The 25,034-nt window shown below is 40.6% G+C and overlaps 1 long non-coding RNA gene and 1 pseudogene across 1 annotated transcript in view; both read left to right on the forward strand.

Annotated features, from left to right (window-relative positions):
- The first annotated feature begins 3,497 nt into the window (after positions 1-3,497).
- LOC105492150 (uncharacterized) overlaps positions 3,498-25,034 on the forward strand; it is a 114,841-nt gene continuing 93,304 nt past the window's right edge. The window contains exon 1 of the long non-coding RNA XR_011609279.1: positions 3,498-3,625. This is a non-coding gene — a long non-coding RNA (uncharacterized lncRNA). The remainder of the gene's footprint in view (positions 3,626-25,034) is intronic.
- On the forward strand, positions 13,351-14,804 carry LOC105492146 (eukaryotic initiation factor 4A-III pseudogene; annotated as a pseudogene).

The raw sequence follows: 25,034 nt of genomic DNA on the forward strand, positions 1-25,034 counted from the left end.
CCTCTAAATTCGATTACAGGAAAACCTACAAATAGTGTGATAGAAGATTTTAAATGAGAAGCACATTACTATCGTCGTTCAAACTCACCTCTATAGGCTCCAATGTTCTGGCTTCAAGATACACAGCAGATGGCCATTTGCCTGTGCTACTCAACAATTTTAACATACTTCTACTGCTTCGACACATATATTGTAGTGTGTCCCTTTCTTGGCTTAACGCAGCAGGGCTGCGTGTAGGCATGCACACAGATAAACACAAGTAACAAATGCACTATATTACAAAGTGTTGAGACTGATTTTGTTTGCACCCTTCACAAGCTCATTATTCTTTACCCCCTGGGCTGGCTCAGTGAATGAACTATGAAGGCAGCCAACTCACACAGCATGATGGTCGATTCTGGGAGGGCCATGCCCCTCCCCACTGTCTCCTATCTAATTTGAACTGTCCATTATTCATTAGTCACTTTTTAAAATTCAAAGTAATTGTGGAAGAATTGGGGATACAGTGGATAAATGGCTTTAGAAGACACTCTATTGAAAAAGCACTATTGGGAGGAGAACGATGACTGTGATATTCTGTCACTTTTCCATTAGATCATATTGGCTAATAGTCGATGATGTACCCCTAAATTAGGTAATTTATTGAGTGCCAACTCTGTGCCTATATGTTCTAGGGGAGAGTGGCAGGCAGGGAGTGAATCAAAAAGATATGGCATGTCTTAAAATGACATGCTACTGAGAGGTACAGGTGCACAGACAATTTTGAAGCCAGGTGGCAGGTGAGATAAGAGAGGTAGACTGTGGGGCCCAGAGGAAGGAGTTTGGAGGAGAGGAGAGAGAGGCTTACCAATGGAGAATTCATATTCTTATAAAACTAGTAACAGCTAACATTTCCTGTATGCGTCCTCAGGGTCAGGTCCTCTTTTAAAGACTGCACATGTTTGAACTCAATTTAATGCTCATACAACCCCATGAAATAAGTATATAACTATCTCTAGTTTAAAGATGAGGAAACTGAGGCATGGGGTGGTTGAGCAATTTGCCAAAAGTTTCACAACAGGTAAGTGGGGATGAGAATAGAGGCAGTCTCATTCCAGAATCCATCCTCTTTGCCTACATTCTGTGTCCTAAAGACAAATAGAAGAAGCGGAATGAATAAAGTTCAAGAAGGAATGGGACTGTAGCTATTATGACTGCATGTTCTTGGCCCCCCACACCAAATTAATATGCTGAAATCCTAACCTGCAGTATGATGGTAGTAGGAAATGGGTCCTTTGAGGAGTAATTAGGTAGAGGCCTCATGTGTGGAATGAGTGTCTTTACCAAAGGACCCCACAGAGCTCTCTCTCTTTCCATCCTGTGACGATACAGTGAGAAGTCATCAATCTGCAACCCAGAAGAGGACCTTCACCAGGAACCGTATCAGCTGACACTATGATCTTGGACTTCCCAGCCTCCAGAACTGTGAGATATAAATTTCTGTTGTTTAAGCCACCCAGTCTACAGTATTCTGTTATGGCAGACCCAATCACTAAGACCACTGCAGTGCTGTTTAATATTTAAAGGATGGTAAAAGCAGGAGGAAAGCTAGGCAGCTCTTGGAACAGGATCATGCAGGATAAACACCCGAAAGAAGGGAAGTAATGAAGCCAAGCTCTGCCTCTTCCTACCTTTATTAACAAACATCCATCAGACCCAGGACCATTCCAGGCACTGAGCGAGGCACTGGGGATACAAAGATAAATAAAATAAGCATTGTTTTGGGGGAGCTCACATTTCAAGGATGTGACAAGCCAAAAATAGATTTTAATACAATGTGGTAAATCTATGGGCAGGTTATAGAAGGCGCTGTGGGTGCTCAAAAGAAGAAGTTGCTATGTCCAAAGTGTTGAGAGAGCTTGTGAAGAACTGAATGGGAATTTAGAAGTGGCCAAGGAAAGGGCTCAGGGAGAGGGACCTGAAGTCATAGGAAGCGTGAAATCAGAGAGGAGAGAAAGAAACAGGCTTCATGGAACAGCCAATCAAAAGGGCCTTTGTGTCATGGAGCGGTAGCTGTGAAATTGTTCTAGATTATTATGCCGAGGAATAATGCGGGAAGCCCCAGAGCTTTTATATAGGAAGCAGAACACAATCATATTTAGTTTTAGGGATATGACTGAAGGAAGAAGGAAGGAAGGGGTGTATTAAGGTTCTCTAGAGGGACAGAATGAATAGGATATATATATACACACATATATATGTGTATATATGTATATGTATATATATGTATGTATAAGGAGAGTTTATTAAGTATTAAATCACAGGATCACAAGGTCTCACAATAGGCCGTCTGCAAGCTGAGGAGCAAGGAAAGCCAGTTTGAGTCCGAAAACTGAAGAACTTGGAGTCCCATGTTCGAGGGCAGGAGGGATAGAGCATGGGAGAAAGATGTAGGCCAATCTAGCCTTTTCGCATTTTTCTGTCTGCTTTATATTCTAACCAGGCTGGCAGCTGATTAGATTGTACCCACCGACATTAAGGGTGGGTCTTCCTTTCCCAGCCCACTGACTCAAATGTTAATCTCCTTTGGCAACACCCTCCAAGACACACCCAAGATCAATACTTTGCATCTTTCAATCCAGTCAAGTTGACGCTCAGTATTAACCATCACAGATGGGTTTGAGAGGAAGAAGCCATTAACAAGAAGTTCTGCTCGATTGAAGGTTGTTGCAAAGACCTACCCAAGAGAACAGAAGGCCTGTCCCAGAGCAGTGGTTGTCTGATGAATGAAAGTAAACAGACCCAAGAGACATGAATGAGGTAGAGGATTTTAGATCAATAATAAGTCAGGAAGGGAGAGTTTTTCAGGATTAGCTGAAAGTTCTAATTTGGGAGACAGAGTAAATGTCATTAGCAGGGAGAGAAAATTCTAAAGAGTGGTTATGTTAGTGACCTGTTGAGCTTGAGGAATCTACAAGGCATCCAGATGAGTATTATAGTACACTCTCTAATTGCCGTGGCAAAATAATATCATCATTTTGATTTCCTAACACCTTATTTGGAATGCCAGACAGCTTCACTGAAAAGATGTGATGCATAGTGGATATTAGGTAATTGAATCAGTTCCTTGGATATTCTAGATAGAGAAGCAATGATCACAAAGTACTTTAAGTTCAGTTAAGAACCAAGGTTTGTGTTGAGTTTTATAGTACTATGATATATGTTGTTTCTTTTAATCCCTCCAGCAGTCCTAAAGGCAGGCAATATTTAATATCTTTCCATTTTTATAGATGAGGGATCTGAGTCCAAATCAGTTGTCTTAGTTACCACATAATGAGTAGCAGAGCTCCCGCATGACTACCTCCTTCCTCCTTTGCCTCCAGAGAGAAATCATCCTCCTAAGACTGCAGACCCACTGAGGGCAGGAGGGTGATCTTGTGACCTGACGCCAGGCACAGTGCCTAGTGTATGGTAGCATGGTATCATCTGTTTGCGGAATGAATGAATGGATGCCACACATCTAACATTCTAGAATTGTTTACCTTATCAAATAACATGACTACATCCTGAGTAAATATCTCCATGGAGATGAAAAATTAAAGACACTAGCCAGGCAGTTTCTACTTGATGTGAAATAGCTGGAAGAGTGAGTAGATTCTATTAGTAAAAATAACAAGTATGGAGAATTAACATTTTAAAAATGAATATATAAAAAGATATTTCCATGTAATATAATTAATTTCCCAAACTACTAGCAGGAAGGCCCTTTCCTGTATCTCACCTGAACAAGTGTTTTTGTTGCTTGATTTCCAAGGGTGTGTCTACACATCGACTCTCATCACCTTCTCTGTCTGCATCTCTCTATTTTATTGCATGACATTTTCATTGAGCTATTGAAATTGGGTGTGTCAGACACATTAAAAGCAATGGCAGCTGTGGCAAGTTAGTTGATATATTTTAAAATAAACCAAGAGGGCCATGCAGATGTCAGGGGAATAAATTGCTCTGTTTAGCAACAAGTGATTTATTTAACCACTGTAGACAGGGTCCAAGGGAATGCCAAGCTGCATACATTTTGGTTGGGAAAAGCTGAGCTATTTTCTCAGAAATCTCTCCTGTGGGATCAAAATAAGAGTGGGAGAAGTTTATGAGAAGATTAATTAAATTCTTGATTTGGGAATGACCCTGAAGAATGAGTTTTATTTCCCATGTGCTTCAAAATTGACCTCTTAGTGTTTCTGCAGGTGAGACACGTTCTGGAAGCATCAGGTATTGGCAATAACCCTGACTTCATGGGTGTCACTCAAACTGCAGCAGCAGCATTTCTCTGTAGCTTGCCTTTGAGGGAAAAGTGTGATGTTTCCAAGAGTGTGATAAAAAAAATAAATAAATAAGGCCGGAGGCTGGGAATTTCACTCTTTCTTCCTCTCGCCATTCAACCTTGGCCAGGGACTGCTAGATACGAAGTAATCAATAAACGTGAATTGATTGGAATCTAAAGTTGCAGACGTGCGGCACAGCAGTGAAAGCACAGGATCTGGAAACAGAAGGTCCAGATTTGCATCCTGGTTCTGTCGCTTAATGACCATGTGCCCATGAGCCAGTTTCTGACCTTTCTTTGCTTCATTTTTCTCATCCATAGATGAAGATAGGAACAGTACTCACCACATACAGTGGATGTGAAGTTAAGTAAGTTACTGCAATCACAGAAGGGGTTCCACCTGCAGTGCTGACTTCACCTGTCCACATCATCAGTTCTCCTGTCTATTGGTTCATTCCCCCAGCATACATATGTTGTACTCCTTTTAAAAAGAATCTGCGATCCTACATCCTCCAAAAGTTGTGACCTTATTCCCTTTCTCCCATCAAAACTCCTGGAAAATAGAGAGTAGAAAGATGGTTACCAAAGGCTGGGAAGGGTAGTTGGGGATTGGAGGAAGGTGGGGATGGTTAATGGGTATGAAAAAAAAAATAGAAAAGAAAATGAATAAGACCTACTATTTGATAGCACAATAGGGTGACTATAGTCAATGGTAACTTAATTATATATTTTAAAATAACAGAGAATGTAATTGGATTGTTTGTAACTCAAAGGATAAATGCTTGAGGAGATGGACACCTCATTCTTCATGATGTGCTTATTTCACATTGCATATCTGTATCAAGACATCTCATGTACCCCATAAATATATACACCTACTATGTACTACACAATTTTTTTAACATAATTAAAAATTAAAAATACATAAATATATATATATATATATTTTTTTTGAGACACAGTCTGGCTCTGTCGCCCAGACTAGAGTGTAGTGGCATGATCTCGGCTCTCTGCAACCTCCACTTCCCAGGTTTAGGCTATTCTCCTGCCTCAGCCTCCTGAGTTGCTGGGATTATAGGCACCTGCCACCACACCCAGCTAATTTTTGTATTATTAGTAGAGATGGGGTTTCACCATGTTGGCCAGGCTGCTCTTGAACTCCTGACCTCTTGTGATCCCCTACTTCAACTTCCCAAAGTGCTGGGGTTACAGGTGTGAGCCACTGCACCTGGCCTGATAAATTGAATTTTAGAAACAATAAAAGAAATTCCTGGAAAGAATTGTGCATTTGCTCTTTGATCCACTCAGACTTTTACCTCCAGTGTTCAAATGAAACTGTTCATCCAAATCACCTGTGCCCTTCATCTTGCCTAATCTAAAGGTTCATTCTTACGTCTCATGAGACTCGATGTTTCAGCAGCATTGACCCATTCCTGACTCCCTCCATCATTCTTAAAACACGACTCTTTCCTTTCCTGGTTTTTTTCTCACTCCACTATTTGCTCTTTCACAGTCTCCTTTGCAGGCACCTTCTCACTGTAGTGCCCCTGGATGCAGTCTCTGGAACTCTTCTAGTATTTTTCTACACTCCTAAGATCATTTCATCCAGTTTCATGCAGGATATAGAGATTTAGATACATGGCAATGACTCCCAGATCAGTGCCTCTACCTCCAGCTTTCTCCTCATTTTTCATATCTCCACTTACATGAATAATAGGCCTCTCAACCTTCAGACAGTTCAGTCCTCGTTACTCACAAATTCCATATTTACAAATTTTCTTATTCACTAAAATCTATTTGTGACCCCTAGATCAGTACTCATGACAATTTCATAGTCATTGCAGTCACGTGCAGGCCTATAAAAATTTTGAGTCACCCGACATGTACGTTCCAGATGAGATGAGACAAGACATTCTACCTTCTTGTTCTAACCCTCACGATGTAAATAAGCATCCTTTTCATGATCTATTTAATGCCACTCTTTTACACTTTTGTGCTTTTTGTTAGTGACCTTGTTCTTTAAAATGGCACCCAAGTCTTCCTTTGAAATTGCCCCACTTCCTACACCTTCATTATGTCAAGCCTAGTCCCAACCACGATTGCCTTGATTGTGGCAGTTACATCCTAGTTGGTTACCCTCCTCTCATCTGTAACCATGCCCGCTCCCAGCACACATAAGGCAGATCATGTCCCTCCTCTGCTGAGAACCCTTCAAAGATGAGAGTCTTATGTGAAGCCACACTGTCATCTTTGTTCCTAATATATCATGGCATGCTCTCAGCTCAAGGCCTTGCATTTGCTCTTTTCTCTATTTCATGTTTTCTTTTCTTTTCTTTTCTTTTTTTTTTTGGAGACAGAGTCTCACTGTGTTTCGTAGGCTGGAGTGCAGTGGCGCAATCTTGGCTCACTGTAACCTCCGCCTCTGGGGTTCCAGCACTTCGCCTGCCTCAGCTTCCCAAGTAGCTGGGATTACAGGCGCATGCCACTACACTCAGCTTGTTTTTGTATTTTTAGTAGAAACAGGGTTTCTCCATGTTGACCAGGCTGATCTCCAACTCCTGACCTCAGATGATCCGCCTGCTTTGGCCTCCCAAAGTGCTGGGATTACAGGCGTGAGCCATCGTGCCCAGCACTTCTTTTCTCTGTTTCAAACATTTGTCCTGCAAGGATGCAAGTGGCTCACTCTTCCCTGCCTTTTTGTCTCTGCTCAAACATCAGTTTATCAGAAAAAACTTCCCTAGTTACTCTATATAGAACTGCACTTCCTTTAGTCTCTATCCTCTTACTCAGCCTTACTTTTCTTCATATCGATTATCACCCTGTATATTAAAACTCTGCTTATTGATTACTCTCAAAAGAATGTAAACTTCTTGAGGGCAAAGACTTGATCTATTTTGTTCACTGCTGTTTTCCCAGTGCCTGAAACATTACCAAACACAAAGTAGGTGCTCAATAAAATTTATTTTGATGAGGATTCATACTTTGGTTTCTTCTGTGTGAAATGGAGATAATATGACTCTCTTTCACACTGGGATTTATCTGTTACAGTATTAGATTGTACTTCAGACTGCCTGCCAGGCCCTTGGGCCATCTCCAATAAGTCAGCTCAGGGAAGGCTAGTGTCCACTATTGACCTAAGCAAGCCAATGACAGCCTACACCTGAAGCAGAGATCAGGAATGTTGAGATTATCTACTGCCCCTTGGCTTTGGTAAGAGGAATCAAAAATGGCTGTGTTGTTTTAGAAAATATCACCTTGAAAGCTCCATGATGATGTACCAATTTGCTCTGATTGTCTCATAAAGCACCATTTTCCTTCCCCATATATTATGGAGGAGATGGCTCTCTTCTCAAAGGGATCTGTGCCATTTTAAAACTTTTCTTCCCATGCAGGATGAGCCACTGGCTGAAATGGTTAGATCACCATCCATCCAGCCATGCTATTGTAACACAGGACACTCATGTAGGATTGAGGCCTGGAAAGTTAAATGCATGATTCCCAGGTGTTAGGGCTCCTTACCAAGAATGTTTGCTTAACTTTGAAAGGAAAGTTTCCCTGGGAACATACATCCTGGTGAACAGGATCAGGTGTTGCTTAATAGATATTATGCAGATACAGAGTAAACGTTGGGCTTACCTAGGGGAGTTGGCTGCTGAGGCAATTTCATTCTTCGGCCTTGGCCAGCAACCCAGAATTTTAGGGAAGAGTCAAGGCTGGAAGCCACGTGCATTGAGGATCTAGGAAACCACCCACAGAGTCATCCTTCTTCCAGACTCAGCCTCCTCAGACAAAAAATCCCACTCTGTTCCCAGGCCGGAGAGCCTCTGGGATTGGAATTGCTCAAGCCTGGGCTCACAGACGTGTCACTGTATTCATTTGCTCCACAGGTAGGTGCGTAGTTTGGCCCCATATGCAACCAAGTTAACAGAAACTCGGGAAATTTCAAAATTGATTTTTATGGCAAAAAGAACACATGACCATTGTGATAGAAAACATTGGAACATACAGGCAAGCACCATAAATTTTAAAAAGAGCTCATAATCCCCAAACGCATAGATTAAACATCATTAATAATTTCTTGTCTCACGTTCCAGACTTTTGTCTATCACGTGGGAGTACATACAGTGTAAAACAAATTGGATTACTCTAACAATGGTGTTTTATGGTCCTTCTCTATATACTATCCTACGGTAGACATTTTCCCAGGTCATTGATTATTCTGTTCTAGTGAGTTTTTAATGGCCATACAACATTCCAACATAAAAATGTACCATAGTTTGTTGAACAATGCTTTACAGTTGAACATTTAGATAATTTTCAGGTTTTCGTTATTAAAGATAACACTATGATGAGCATGATTGAACATACATATTTGTGTACGCCTCTGATTCCCGTCTAAGAATAAATTCATTCAAATGAAATCATGCAACCAAAACATATGAGTATTTTCAAGGCTTCAAAAACGTTTTGCTAATTTATACTCCTACACTTGCAGCATGAAACAGGCCCTTTCCCAAAGGTGACTTTTAGGTAAGGCTGCTTTGGTGGCCCAAACTAGGGTCCCCCTGCCTCTGATGAAGCTAAACTGTGCCGCTGGAAGCTGCCCCAGGGCAGCTGTGTGCAGAAGGCTGTTTTTGCCCTTTGGGGCCTTCCGGCTGCACTTTCTCATCTCTACAGCCGGGCCAGCTGAAGCATGTGGAGGTCAGGTGATGTGTGTGGGGTCATGCAGCCAGCGGTGACTCAGCCAAACCCACTCCAGCTCCTGAACCTTGCTCAGATCACAAGGCTGAGAGCACTCGCTTTCCCTGCGGCCCACAATTTCCAAATAATTAAAAGAGGCTCCTTGCGCTTGAGTTTGTAGATATTAAGTTTTTGGAATGAGTGGTTCAGCCCCATGACCTTGTTAATTGGTGACACTAAATGCTGTATAATCCTGCCTTCCTTTTTCTTTCTGGAAACAATCAGAATAATTTGTTGAGCTTCCCTGCACTGTATAATTTGCAATGAAGCTTTGTGATGAGTCTATTCAGGTGCCCATCTGAGACTCAGATTCAAAGACATAACTGCTGAGCTGAATCAAAACAACAATTCTGGTACATCTGATTCATTATGACTCATGCATCAAACTCAAGCTGCCTGTTAAGATACTAGAACACTCTCACCAACATAAGAAAACCCCTGATGACAAAGATTGGCCAACTCTTGGGAATAATTGTCTCCTTCATCCATAATTCAGTAAGCCAAATTAAATTCAGGTGACCCATAGTCAAGTCAACCTAACAAGACTGTCTCTTCTCAGTGGCTGGGCCAGCATGGGGGATGACTACAGCTATTCCACAGGGAGTCTTCGCTTCCAATGGTTTACTATTGCTGTATTACTCTCTGGAATGGAGCCTGTGAGCTCAAGGTCCTCTGTGGACATCATACTTTGTTCTGATACTTAGCCATACCCAGTGGGAGTTGAATCCCACATGTCCTCTTATGGCCCAGCACCATTTTCACAGGGTTAAGAGAAAATGGAAGAGCATCAACCTCAGCTGGGAAATGACTCTTGACTCTTTCCCCGGGAGAGTATATCAGTTACATCCTCTGGGCATTCAGAGATGAGCCTAATATGTAAAAATTAAACAAAGTAAACAGGCCAAAAAGACACCTACTTGTAGTATAGCTGCTGTGTTATTTATCTGCTAATATAAATGCACAGTCACATAACCTAGCTGATTCTAAACTGCACAGGTGAGTGTTTGCAGAATTGGGGGCTGGGAAATTTTCTCAGTACCTATTTGCATGAGACTGTGTTTCAGGAAGGCTTTTGGTTGTTAGCTGAAGGATGATGATGGAATTTAATGAGAAGTCCTTGGGACAGAGACTGAAATGGTGGGATGGCCTGGTACTTGGTTCCTATCAGGACATTGCGGGCGATTTGAGCTCAGAGGAATAAGGGATGACAGCCATGTCCTGGGCTTCGGCACTGCTCTAACGTTCTGAAGGTCAGCAGATTTGAAAGCCTTGCAGGGGAGATGTTGGCATGGATGCTGGTGATGCTCATGACAGGTTCTGCCAGTCATGGCAGGACTGAGGCTCCTTCAGAAGGTGTTCTGAGTAGAGGATGCTGAGGAGGGAGAGGGGGAGAAAGAGAAAGAATAAGGCAAACACCACATGTGATTATATCTAATAGTCTGACTTATGAGTTCCTGTGGGAGAACTTTGGGGAAGACCAGAAATGCTTGGGGAGACCTTGCAGGAGTCTACAGGGCAGGTTAGGCTAGAGCAGGAAACCCTGTTGTAAATGCTGATGCATCCATCACACCAAGCCCCCCCCCCACCCTGTTTTTGCACATCAGTCTTTTATTTCTTGGAATTTAGGTAATGGCTGAATTTTTTGTTGTTGTTGTTTTTGAGACAGGGTCTCATTCTGTTGCCCAGGATGGAGTACAGTGACGTGATCTCAGCTCACTGAAGTCTTGACCTCCCAGGTTCAAGTGATTCTCACACCTCAGCCTCCCAAGTAGCTGGGACTGTAGGTACACCACTGCCCCCACCAAAGTTTTGTATTTTCAGTAGAGATGGGGTTTCATTATGTGCTCCAGGCTGGTCTCAAACTCCTGACCTCAAGCAATCCACCAACCTCAGCCTCCCAGAGTGTTGGGATTACAGGCAGGAGCCACTACCCAGCCAATTTCTGTTTTTTTATTATTGAAAATAACAATGAGGAGGGGGCAAGATGGCTGAATAGGAGCGACTCCTGTCTGCAGCTCTCATCCAGACCAACGCAGAGGGTGGGTGGTTTCTGCATTTACAACTGAGGTACCCGGTTCATCTCACTGGAACTGAGTAGACAGTGTGTGCAGCCCACAGAGGGCAAGCCAAAGCAGGGTGGGGCATTGCCTCACCTGGGAAACACAAAGGGTCAGGGAACTCCCTCCCCTACCTAAGGGAAGCTGTGAGGAACTGTGCACTCTGGCCGAGATACTTCGCTTTTCCCATGGTCTTCCCAACCCACAGGCCAGGAGATTCCCTTCAGTGCCTTTGCCACCAGGGCCCTGGGTTTCAAGCACAAAACTGGATGGCCATTTGGACAGACACTGAGCTAGCTGCAGCAGTTTTTGTTTTGTTTTGTTTTGTTTTGTTTTGGTACCTCAGTGGTGCTTGGGAGCCCAGTGAGAGAACCATTCACTCCCAGGGAAAGAGGGCTGAAGCCAGGGAGCCAAGTGGTCTTGCTCAATAGGTACCACCACCATGGAGCCCAGCAAGCTAAGATCCACCAGCTTGAAATTCTCGCTGCCAGCACGGCAATCTGAAGTCAGCTGGGGATGCTCAAGCTTGGTTGGGGGAGGGATGTCCACCATTACTGAGGCTTGAGTAGCTGGTTTTCCCCTCACAGTGTAAAGAAAGCTGCCAGAAAGTTTGGACTGGGTGGAGCCTACCACAGCATGGCAAAGCTGCTATAGCCAGGCTACCTCTCTAGATTCCTCCTCTCTGGGCAGGGCATCTCTAAAAGAAAGGCAGCAGCCCCAGTCAGGGGATTATAGATAAAACTCCCTTCTTCCTGGGACAGAGCACCTGGGGAAAGGGGTGGCTGTGGGCGCAGCTTCAGCAGACTTAAATGTTCCTGCCTGCCAGCTCTGAAGACAGCAGCAGATCTCCCAGCACAGCCTTCAAGCTCTGCTAAGGGACAGACTGCCTCCCCAGATGGGTCCCTGACTCCCATGCCTCCTAACTAAGAGACACCTAACAGCAGGGGTTGACAGACACCTCATACAGGAGAGCCCCGGCTGTCATCTGTAGGGTGCCCCTCTGGGATAAAGCTTCCAGAGGAAGGAACAGGCAGCAATCTTTGCTGTTCTGCAGCCTCCACTGGTGATACCCAGGCAAAGAGGGTCTGGACTGGATCTTCAGCAAACTCCAGCAGACCTGCAGAAGAGTGGCCTGACTGTTAGATGGAAAAATAACAAACAGAAAGCAATAGCATTAACATAAACAAAAAGAACACCCACACAAAAACCCCACCCAAAGGTCATCAGCATCAAAGATCAAAGGTAGATAAATCCACGAAGATGAGGAAAAACCAGCACAAAAATGTTAAAAATTTCAAAAACCAGAAGGCCTCTTCTCCTTCAAAGGATCACAGCTCCTTACCAGCAAGGGAACAAAACTGGATGGAGAATGACTTTGACAAATTGGCATAAGTAGGCTTCAGAAGGTGGGTAATAACAGACTCCTCCAAGCTACAGGAGCAAGGTTCTAAGGAAGCTAAGACCGATGATGAAAGGTTACAGGAAGTGCTAACTAGAATAAGCCGTTTAGAGAAGAACATAAATGACCTGATGGAGCTGAAAAACACAGCATGAAAACTTCGTGAAGTACACAAAAGTATCAATAGCCGAATCGATCAAGCAGAAGAAAGGATATCAGAGATTGAAGATCAACTTAATGAAATAAAGTGTGAAGACAAGATTAGAGAAAAAAGAATGAAAAGGAATGAACAAAGCCTCCAAGAAATATGGGACTATGTGAAAAGACCAAACCTACAATTTATTGGTGTACCTGAAAGTGATGGAGAGAATGGAACCAAGTTGGAAAACACACTTCAGGATATTATCCAGGAGACCTTCCCCAACCTAGCAAGACAGGCCAAAATCCAAATTCAGGAAATATAGAGAACACCACTAAGATACTCCTGGAGAAGAGCAATCCCAAGACACATAATCATCAGATTCACCAAGGTAGAAATGAAGGAAAAAATGTTAAAGACAGCCAAAGAGAAAGGTCAGATTACCTACAAAGTGAAGCCCATCAGACTACCAGTGGATCTCTCTGCAGAAACCTTACAAGCCAGAAGAGAGTGGGGGCCAATATTCAACATTCTGAAAGAAAAGAATTTTCAACCCAGAACTTCGTATCCAGCCAAACTAAGCTTCATGAGCTAAGGAGAAATAAAATCCTTTTCAGACAAGCAGATGCTGGGGGATTTTGTCACCACCAGGCCTGCCTTACAAGAGCTCCTGAAGGAAGCACTAAATATAAAAAGGAAAAACTGATACCAACCACTGCAAAAACATACCAAAATATAAAGACCAATGACACTATGAAGAAACTGCATCGGCGGACTCTAAATCATGGCGACCACGGCCACGATGGCGACCTCGGGCTCGGCGCGAAAGCGTCTGCTCAAAGAGAAGACATGACCAAAGTGGAATTCGAGACCAGCCAGGAGGTGGATGTGACCCCCACGTTCGACACCATGGGCCTGCGGGAGGACCTACTGCGGGGCATCTACACTTACGGTTTTGAAAAACCATCAGCAATCCAGCAACGAGCAACCAAGCAGATCATCAAAGGGAGAGATGTCATCGCGCAGTCTCAGTCCGGCACAGGCAAAACAGCCATCTTCAGTATCTCAGTCCTCCAGTGTTTGGATATTCAGGTTCGTGAAACTCAAGCTTTGATTTTGGCTCCCACAAGAGAGTTAGCTGTGCAGATCCAGAAGGGGCTGCTCGCTCTCGGCGACTACATGAACGTCCAGTGCCATGCCTGCATTGGAGGCACCAATGTTGGGGAGGACATCAGGAAGCTGGATTATGGACTGCATGTTGTTGCAGGCACTCCAGGGTGTTTTTGATATGATTCGTCACGGAAGCTTAAGGACATGTGCCATCAAAATGTTGGTTTTGGATGAAGCTGATGAAATGTTGAATAAAGGTTTCAAAGAGCAGATCTATGACGTATACAGGTACCTGCCTCCAGCCACACAGGTGGTTCTCATCAGTGCCACGCTGCCACACGAGATCCTGGAGATGACCAACAAGTTCATGACCGACCCGATCCACATCTTGGCGAAACGTGATGAATTGACTCTGGAAGGCATCAAGCAATTTTTTGTGGCAGTGGAGAGGGAAGAGTGGAAATTTGACACTCTGTGTGACCTCTACGACACACTGACCATCACTCAGGCGGTCATCTTCTGCAACACCAAAAGAAAGGTGGACTGGCTGACAGAAAAAATGAGAGAAGCCAACTTCACTGTGTCCTCAATGCACGGAGACATGCCCCAGAAAGAGCGGGAGTCCATCATGAAGGAGTTCCGGTCGGGCGCCAGCCGAGTGCTTATTTCTACAGACGTCTGGGCCAGGGGGTTGGATGTCCCTCAGGTGTCCCTCATCATCAACTATGATCTCCCCAATAACAGAGAATTGTACATACACAAAATTGGGAGATCAGGTCGATACGGCCGGAAGGGTGTCGCCATTAACTTTGTAAAGAACAATGACATCCGCATCCTCAGAGATACTGAGCAGTACTATTCCACTCAGATTGATGAGATGCCTATGAATGTTGCTGATCTGATCTGAAGCAGATCAATGGGATGAGTGGAGACTGTTCACCTGTTCTGTACTCCTGTTTGGAAGTATTTAGGTCCAGCTTCTATTTAATGGGGTTTATATGGACTCTCTTCTCATAAACAGCCTCCTGTCTCCCTCTGAAGAGGATGTGGGGATTCTGCTCTCTTTTCTTATTTACATGTAAATAATACATTGTTCTAAGTCTTTTTCATTAAAAATTTAAAACTTTTCCCATAAAAAAAGAAAAAGAAACTGCATAACTAATGTGCAAAATAACCAACTAGTATCATGATGACAGGATCAAACTCACAAATAAAAATATTCACCTTAAATGTAAATGGGCTAAATGTACCGATTGAAAGACACAGACTGTGGATAAAGAGTCAAGATCCATCAATGGTATTCAGGAGACCTCTCTCATGTGCAAAGACGTACATAGGCTCAAAATAAAGGAATGGAGGGAGATTTACCAAGCAAATGGAAAGTGAAAAAAAAAAGCAGGGGTTCCAATCCTAGTCTCTAATAAAACAGACATTAAACCAACAAATATCAAAAAAGACAAAGAAGTGTGTTACATAAGAAGAGCTAAGTATCCTAAATATATATGCACCCAATACAGGAGCACCCAGCTTCACAAAGCAAGTTCTTAGAAACCTACAAAGAGACTTAGACTCCCACACAATAATAGTGGGAGACTTTAACACGCCACTGTCAATATTAGACAGATCAATGAGACAGAAAATTAACATCGATATTCAGGACTTGAACTTGGCTCTGGACCAAGTGGACCTAATAGACATCTATAGAACTCTCCACCCCAAATCAACAGAATATACATTCTTCTCAGCACCACATCACTTATTCTAAAATCAACCACATAATTGGAAGTAAAACACTCCTCAGCAAATGCAAAAGAATGGAAATCATAACAAACAGTCTCTCAGACCACAGTGCCATCAAATTAGAACTCAGGATTAAGAAACTCACTCAAAACCATGCAACTACATGGAAACTGAACAACTGCTCCTGAATGACTACTGGGTAAATAACAAAATTAAGGTAGAAATAAATAAGTTATTTGAAACCAGTGAGAACAAAGACACAACGTACCAGAATCTCTGGGAAATAGCTAAAGCAGTATTTAGAGGAAAATTTATAGCACTAAATGCCCAAAGAAGGAAGCAGAAACGATCCAAAATCGACACCCTAACTTCACAATTAAAAAAACTAGAGAAGCAAGAGCAAATAAACTCAAAAGCTAGCAGAAGATAAGAAATATCTGAGATCAGAGCAGAACTGAAGGAGATAGACACACACACACACACACACACACAACATTCAAAAAATCAATTAATCCAGGAGCTTGGTTTTTGAAAAGATTAACAAAATAGATAGACCACTAGCCAGGCTAATAAAGAAGAAAAGAGAAAATAATCAAAGAGACACAATAAAAAATGGTAACGGGGAGATCACCACCTATCCCACAGAAATAAAAACTACCATCAGAGAATACTACAAACACCTCTACACAAATAAACTAGAAAATCTAGAATAAATGGATAAATTCCTGGATACATACACCCTCCCAAGGCTAAACCAGAAAGAACTCCAGTGCCTCAACTGACCAATAAGTTCTGAAATTGAGGTAGTAATTAATAGCCTACCAACCAAAAAAAGCCCAGGACCAGACAGATTCACAGTCAAATTCTACCAGTGGTACAAAGAGGAGCTGGTACCATTCCTTCTGAAACTATTCCAAACAATAGAAAAACAGGGACTCCTCCCTAACTTATTTTATGAGGCCACCATCATCCTGATACCAAAACCTGGCAGAGATACAACAACAACAAAAAAAATTCAGGCCAATGTCCCTGATGAACATCAGTGCAAAAATCCTCCATAAAATACTGGCAAACTGAATCCAGCAGCACATCAAAAAGCTTATACACCACAATCAAGTCAGCTTCATCCATGGGATGCAAGGCTGGTCCAACATACGCAAATCAATAAATGTAATCCGTCACATAAACAACCAATGACAAAAACCACCTGATTATCTCAATAGATGCAGAAAAGGCCTTTGATAAAATTCAACACCCCTTCGTGGTAAAAACACTCAATAAACTTTTTAGGCATTGATGGAACATATCTCAAGATAATAAGAACTATTTATGACAAATCCACAGCCAATATCATACTGAATGGGCAAAAGCTGGAAGCATTCCTTTTGACAGCTGGCACCACACAAGGATGCCCTCTCTCACCACTCCTATTCAACATAGTATTGGAAGTTCTGGCCAAGGCAATCAGGCAACAGCAAAAAATAAAGCGTATTCCAATAGAAAGAGAGGAAGTCAATTGTTTCTGTTTGTAGATGACATGACTGTATATTTAGAAAACCCCTTTGCCTCAGCCCCAAAACTTTTTAAGTTGGTAAGCAACTTCAGCAAAGAGTGAGGATATGAAATCAATGTACAAAAATCGCAAGCATTCATATACACCAGTAACAGACAGAGAGCCAAATCATGAGTGAACTGCCATTCACAATTGTTACAAAGAGAATAAAATACCCAGGAATACAACTTACAAGGGATGTGAAGGACTTCTTCAAGGAGAGCTACAAACCACTGCTCAAGAAAATAAGAGAGGACACAAACAAACAGGAAGAATCAATATCATGAAAATGGCTGTACTGCCCAAAGTAATTTGTAGACTCAATGCCATTCTCATCAAGCTACTATTGACTTTCTTCACAGAATTAGAAAAAGCTACTTTAAATTTCATATGGAACAACAAAAAAAGTCTGCATAGCCAAGACAATCCTAGGCAAAAAGAACAAAGCTGGAGGCATCACGCTACCTGACTTCGAACTATACTACAATGCTACAGTAACCAAAACTGCACAGTACTGGTACCAAAACAGATATATAGACCAATGGAACAGAACAGAAGCCTCAGAAATAACACTGCACATCTACAACCATCTGATCTTTGACAAACCTGACAAAAACAAGAAATGGGGAAATGATTACCTATTTAATAAATGGTGTTGGGAAAACTGGCTAGCCATATACAGAAAACTGAAACTGGACCCCTTCCTTACACCTTATACAAAAGTTAACTCAAGATGGATTAAAGACTTAAACATAAGACCCAAAACCATAAAAAGCCTAGAAGAAAACCTAGGCAATGCCATTCAAGACATAGGCATGGGGAAAGACTCCATGACTCAAACACCAAAAGCAATTGCGACAAAAGCCAAAATTGACAAATGGTATCTAGTTAAACTAAAGAGCTTCTGCACAACAAAAGAAACTATCATTAGAGTGAACAGGCAAACTACAGAATGGGAGAAAATTTTTACTATCTATCCATCTGACAAAGGTCTAATATCCAGAATCTACAAGGAACTTAAACAAATTTACATGACAAACAACTCCATTAAAAAGTGGGCAAAGGATATAAACAGACACTTCTCAAAAGAGGACATTTATGCAGCCAACAGACATCTGAAAAAAGGCCCATCATCACTGATCATTAGAGAAATACAATCAAAACTACAATGAGATACCATCTCACACCAGTTAGAATGGTAATCATTAAAAAGTCAGGAAACAAGAGATGCTGGTGAGGATGTAGAGAAACAGGAACACTTTTACACTGTTGGTGGAGTATAAATTAGTTCAACCATTGTGGAAGACAGTGTGGTGATTCCTGAAGGATCTAGAGCCAGAATTACCATTTGACCCAGCAATCCCATTACTGGGTATATACCCAAAGCATTATAAATCAGTCTACTATAAAGACACATGCGCACGTATGTTTATTGTGGTGCTATTTACAATAGCAAAGACTTGGAACCAACCTAAATGCCCATTGATGATAGACTGGATAAAGAAAATGTGGCATATATACACCATGGAATACTAATGCAGCCATAAAAAAGAAGATCATGTATTTTTCAGGGACATGGATGAAGCTGAAAACCATCATTCTCAGCAAACTAACACAGGAACAGAAAACCAAACACTGCATGTTCTCACTCATAAGTTGGAGTTGAACAATGAGAACACATGGACACAGGGAGGGGAACATCACAGGATGGGGCCTGTTGGTGGGGGGAGCAAAGGAAAGGATAGCAGTAGGAGAAATACCTAATGCATGTGGGGCTTAAAACCTAGATGATGAGTTGATGGGTGCAGCAAACCACCATGGCGCATGTATACCTATGTAACAAATCAGCAGGATCTGCACATGTATCTGAGAACTTACAGTACAATAATAAAAAATAGCAGTGAGAAACATCCTCAAACATAATTTTTATGTTAATCGCTGATTAAATTCATACACATATGTCAACACATTTAATATTGTGCCTATCCACATAAAAATCAAATTTATTGAATTGTTATATACAATAATATTCACATATGTAAATATACAATTTGATGACTTTTTAATTATCTTAACCTCTATTATCATTCATGCTGATAGAATCATCCTAAAACATGTAGACTGACAGAGCCCATGTTATATTTTTATGATAATTATTCCAAACACCAACTTCATAATTAAGTAATATAATTGATGAATTAATTAAATCAGTACCAAAAGCATCCCAAATATTTTTTGGCAATAAAAAGACTACATTCTTTACAGTGAAAATGATTTACTGTAGTCAAGAGTACCAGAGGAGTGGGAAGTGAAATGGGGCAGTGAAGGAAACCAATAAGTTGTGAATTATTGTGATTATCCCTACGGGAAAAAGGCTTAATCCCGTTTCAGAACACTGGGAGACAGTGTAGACCATACTATGTAGACCATACTACAGAATTACCCCAGCTGATTGATAGATGAGGAAGCTGGGGTACTTATTTACCTACTGCCTTTTTATCGTTGGTGTTGTTTTCATTTTTCTTTTCTTTTTTTTTTTTGAGACGGAGTCTTGCTCTGTCCCCCAGGCTGGAGTGCAGTAGCCGGATCTCAGCTCACTGCAAGCTCCGCCTCCCGGGTTTACGCCATTCTCCTGCCTCAGCCTCCCCAGTAGCTGGGACTACAGGCACCCGCCACCACACCTGGCTAGTTTTTTGTATTTTTTCAGTAGAGACGGGGTTTCACCGTGTTAGCCAGGATGGTCTCAATCTCCTGACCTTGTGATCCTCCCGTCTCGGCCTCCCAAAGTGCTGGGATTACAGGCTTGAGCCACCGCACCCGGCCCATTTTTCTTTTTATTGTGATGAGAACACTTGGCATGAAATCTACCCTCTTAATAGACTTTTAAATGTAAAATACAGTAATGCTATCTATAGACACAAAGTTGCATATCCTGTACAATTGAAATATTGTGGCTAGGCATGATGGCTCACGCCTCTAATCCCAGCACTTTGGGAGGCCGAGGCAGGAGGATCATTTGAGATCTGGAGTTTGAGACCAGTCTGACCAACACGGTGAAACCCTGTCTCTACTAAAAATACAAAAATTATTAGCTGGGTGTGGTGGCACACATCTGTAGTCCCAGCTACTTGGGAGGCTGAGGCAGGAGAATCACTTGAACCCAGAAGGTGGAGGTTGCAGTGAGCTAAGATCATGCCACTGGACTCTAACTTGGGTGACAGGGTGAGACTGTCTCAAAAACAAAAAACAAACAAAAAAACCCATTGTGCCTATTGATTAGCAACTTTCCATTTTCCCCATACCCCTGCCCCTAACAATAACTATTCTACCCTCTGTTTCTAAGAGTTTGCCTGTTTTAGACACTTCATGTAAGTGAAATTATGCAGTATTTGTCCTTTCGTGACTGGCTCATTTCACTTAATATAATGTTCTCAACGTTTATACATGTTGTTCCATGTTGCAGGCTTCCTTGTATGACTAAATAGTATTCTATTACATGTCTATATGACATTGTTAAAAATCCATTCATCTGTCAATGAACACTTAGTTTTTATGTCTACAGCTTGACGATTATAAATAGTGCTGCAATGAACATGGGAATGGTAATATCTCTTTGACATCCTGATTTCAGTTCTTTTGGACAAATACCAAGAAGTGAGTTTGCTGAATCCTATGGTAGTTCTATTTTTAATATTTTGAAAAATCTCCATACTTTTTTTCATAGTGGCAGCACCATTTTGCATTCCCCTCCAACACTGTATAAGGATTCAAATTTCTTTACATTTTATCAACATGTGTTGTCTTTGTGTGTGTGTGTGTATTTTTATAATAGTCATCCTAACCAGTGTGAGGTGATATCTCATGGTGGTTTATACTTGCATTTCCCTGATAACTAGTGACACTGGGCATCTTTTCATAAACCCTTTGACCATTTGTATGTCCACTTTGGAAAAATGTGTATTCAAGTCTTTAGCCCAATTATTTAAGCAGATTATTCATTTTGTTGTTGTTGTTGTTGTTTGTTTTTGTTTTTTGTTTTTTGTTTTGTTTGTTTGTTTGTTTGTTTTTTGAGACAGAGTCTCGCTCTGTCACCCAGGCTGGAGTGCAGTGGCGCGATCTCGGCTCACTGCAAGCTCCGCCTCCCGGGTTCACGCCATTCTCCTGCCTCAGCCTCCCGAGTAGCTGGGACTACAGGCACCCACAACCGCGCCCGGCTAATTTTTTTTTTGTATTTTTAGTAGAGACGGGGTTTCACCGTGGTCTCGATCTCCTGACCTTGTGATCCGCCCGCCTCGGCCTCCCAAAGTGCTGGGATTACAGGCGTGAGCCACCGCGCCTGGCTGTTTTTGTTTTTTTACTACTGAGTTATTGGAGTTTCTTATATATAAGCCTTCTTACACATTTTGGAAATTAACCTTTTATCAGAAATATGGTTTGCAAATATTTCCCAATTTTATAGGTTATCTTTTCACTCTGTTGACTGTTTCTTTGCTGGTAGAAGCTTTTTAGTTTGAGGCAGTCCCACTTGTCTATTTTGCTTTGTTACCTATGTTTTTTTGGTTTCATATCCACAAAATTATTGTCAAGGCCAACGTCATGAAGATTTCTCCCTATGTTTTCTTCTAGGAGTTTTACAGTTCCAGGTCTTACCTTTAAGACTTTAATCCATTTTGAGTTGATTTTTGTGTATGGTATAAAATAAAGGTCCAATTTTATTATTTTGCATGTGGATTTCCAGCTTTCTCAACACCATTTGTTGAAGAGACTATCCTTTCCCCATTTGTATATTGTTGACATCATTGTTACAGATCAGTTGACCATATATGTGTGGGTTTACTTCTGGATAACTGGTCTATATGTCTGTCTTTATCCCACTACCACACTCTTTTGATTAGTATAACTTTGTGTTATATTTTGAAATCAGAAACTCTGATGCCTCTACCTTTGTTAGTTTTCAAGATTGCATTGACTGTTCAGGTTCTTTTGTGGCTCCATATGAACTGTGGAATTGGGTATTTTTTTCTATTTCTATAAAAAATGTCATTGGAATTTTGATAGGAATTGCATTGATCTGTAGATCATTTGGGGACATTTTAACAATATTAAGTATTCAAATCCATGAATGTAGGATGTCTTTCCATTTGTTTGCATCTTCTTTGATATCTTTTATCAGTGTTTTGTAGTTTTTCAGGATATAAGCCTTTTACTTTCCTACTTTAGTTGTATTCCTAAAAATCTTATTTTTTGATGTTATTGTAAGTGGGATTGTTTTCTTACTTTCTCAGATAGTTCATTATTAGTGAACTATGTTCATCAGTTTTGTAGTTTTCAGTATACAAGTCTTTTACTTTCCTAGTTAATTTCATTCCTAAAAATCTTTTTTCATGTTATTGTAAATGGGATTGCTTCATTATTAGTTTACAGAAATGTAATTGATTTTCATATGTTAATTTTGTTTCTTATAGCTTTACTGAATTTATTATTTGTAACAGTTTTTTAGTGGAGTCTTTAGGCTTTTCTATATAAAATAATGTCATCTGAAAATACGGACAATTTTACTTATTCCTTTCTAATTTGGGTACCTTTTATTTCTTTTTCTTGCCTAGTTACTCTGGCTAGGGCTTCCAGTACTCTGTTGAATAGAAAGGACTTGGTATCTATGCCTTCTTTCTGATCTTAGTGAAAAAGCTTTCAGTTTTCACCATTGACTATGATGACAGCTGTGAGCTTTCCGTATGTAACATTTATTATGTTGAGGTACTTTCTTCCTATTCCTAGTTTGCTGAGGGTTTTTATCATGAAAATGTGTTGAATTTTATCAAATTATTCTGCATCTATTGAGATAGTCATGCAATTTTATCCTTTATTCTGTTAATGTGATGTATCACATTAATTAATTTCCATATATTAAACCATCCTTGCATCCCAGGGATAAATCCCACTTATATGCTGTTGAATTGGTTTGCTGGCATTTTGTTGAAGATTTTTGTATGTATGTTCATCAGGACTATTAGCATATAGTTTTCTTATAGTGTCTTTGTTTAGTTTTGATATCAAGGTATTGCTGGCTTCATAAAAATGGGTTTGGAAGTGTTAGTTCCTTTTCAATTTTTGAAAAGAGTTTGAGAAAGCTTGGCATTAATTCTTCTTTAAATGTTTGGCAGAATTCACCAATGAAGCCATGTGGACCTGGAATTTTCTTCATTAGAAGGTTTTTGATTACTGGCTGCTATGACTTGAGTGTGTACCCCAAAGTTCATGTGTTAGAAACTTAATCCCCAATGCAACAATGTTGAGAGGTGGGGCCTTTAAGGGATGATTATGTCATGAAGGCTCTGCCTTCATGAATGGGATAAAAGCATTAGCCTTATCACAGGAATGGGTTATTTATCATAGAAGTTGGTTCCTGATAAAGGGATGAGTTTGGCTTCTTTCCATTTACTTTTGCCCTCTTACCCTTCTGCCTTCCATCAGGGGATAATGCAGCACTAAGGCCCACTAAGATGCCAACAGCATGCTCTTGGACTTCCCAGCCTCCAGAATTGTGAGCCAAATAAATTTCTTTTCTTTATAAATTATCCAGTTTCAGGTATTCTGTTGTAGCAACACAAAATGGACTAGGATGCTGATTCAATCTCCTTATTAGTTATAGATCTGTTCAGACTTTATACTTCTTCGTGACGCAGTCTTGGTAGATTATATGTCTAGGAATGTATCCATTTCTTCAAGATTATCCAGTTTGTTGGCATTCATAATAGTTTCTTATGATCCTTTTTGTTCCTGTGGCATCAGTTGTAATGTTTCCTCTTTTACTTCTGATTTTATTTGAATTCTGTCTCTTTTTTCTTAGTCTAGCTAAAGGTGTGTCAACTTAAAAAATCCAATTCTTGGTTGTAATTATTTTTCTGTTGATTTTCTATTATATATTTCATTAATTTCTTCTCTAATATTTATTATTTACTTCCTTCTGTTAGCTTTGGGCTTAGTTTGTTCTTCTAGTTTGTTGAGGTGTAAAGTTAGAGATATTTTTTCTTTTTTAATGTAGGTATTTATTACTATAAACTTTTCTCTTAGAACTGCTTTTGCTGCATCTCATTAGTTTGGTATATTGTGTTTTCAGTTTGTTTGTCTCAAGATGTTTTCTAATTTTCCTTTTGATTTCTTCTTTGACCCATTAGTTGCTCAAAAGCTATTGTATATTGTATTGCAGTCTTATAAGTTGAGAACTTTTGACACACACACGCACACACCTCCACACACATACATACGCACATATAACAAACTTCCCATTTAAGATGTAGACTATTTTCATCTCTTCAGAAAATTATTTTGTGTTCCTTTATGATCTCCTATCCCCTTTCACAGCTCTCAGACAATCACTGATCTGATTTCAGCCAATCACTGATCTGATTTCTATCATCATAGATTAATTTTTGCCAGTTCTAGAAATTCTTAGAAATGCAATCATACAGTGTATAATCTCTCATAAGTGGACTATTTTGCTTAGAATGATGTATTTTATATTTATCCATGTTGTTCTATGTATCAGTAGTTTGTATCTTTCTATTGCTAAGAATTTCATTATATGGAAATACCCCAATGTATTTGTTTTATTTATTTGTAGTTGGCGATTTGTGTTGTTTTCCAAACTTTTAACAAATAAAGTTGCTATAAATATTTTTCTATAAGTTATTTATTTATTTATTTTTGCACACACTTTTTGTCTTGTGGGTAGATATCTAGGAGCAGAATTGCTGAGTGGTTTGGAAAGTTTATATTTCACATTTAGAAATCTGCCAAACTGTTTTCCAAAGTTGCTATACTGTTTTGAAGAGTTCCAGTTGTTCTAAATTCTAACCAACAGTTGGAATTTTCAGTCCTTTTACTTTTAGCAATTCTGATAAGTATAAGATATTTTGTGGTATTAATTTTCATTTCTCTGACGCTTAATGATGTTGAAGATCTTTTCATGTGTTTATTGGCCATTTAGCTCTTCT

The sequence above is a fragment of the Macaca nemestrina genome, chromosome 10 (assembly GCF_043159975.1).
Source record: "Macaca nemestrina isolate mMacNem1 chromosome 10, mMacNem.hap1, whole genome shotgun sequence".
In the NCBI taxonomy this organism is placed as follows: domain Eukaryota; kingdom Metazoa; phylum Chordata; class Mammalia; order Primates; family Cercopithecidae; genus Macaca; species Macaca nemestrina.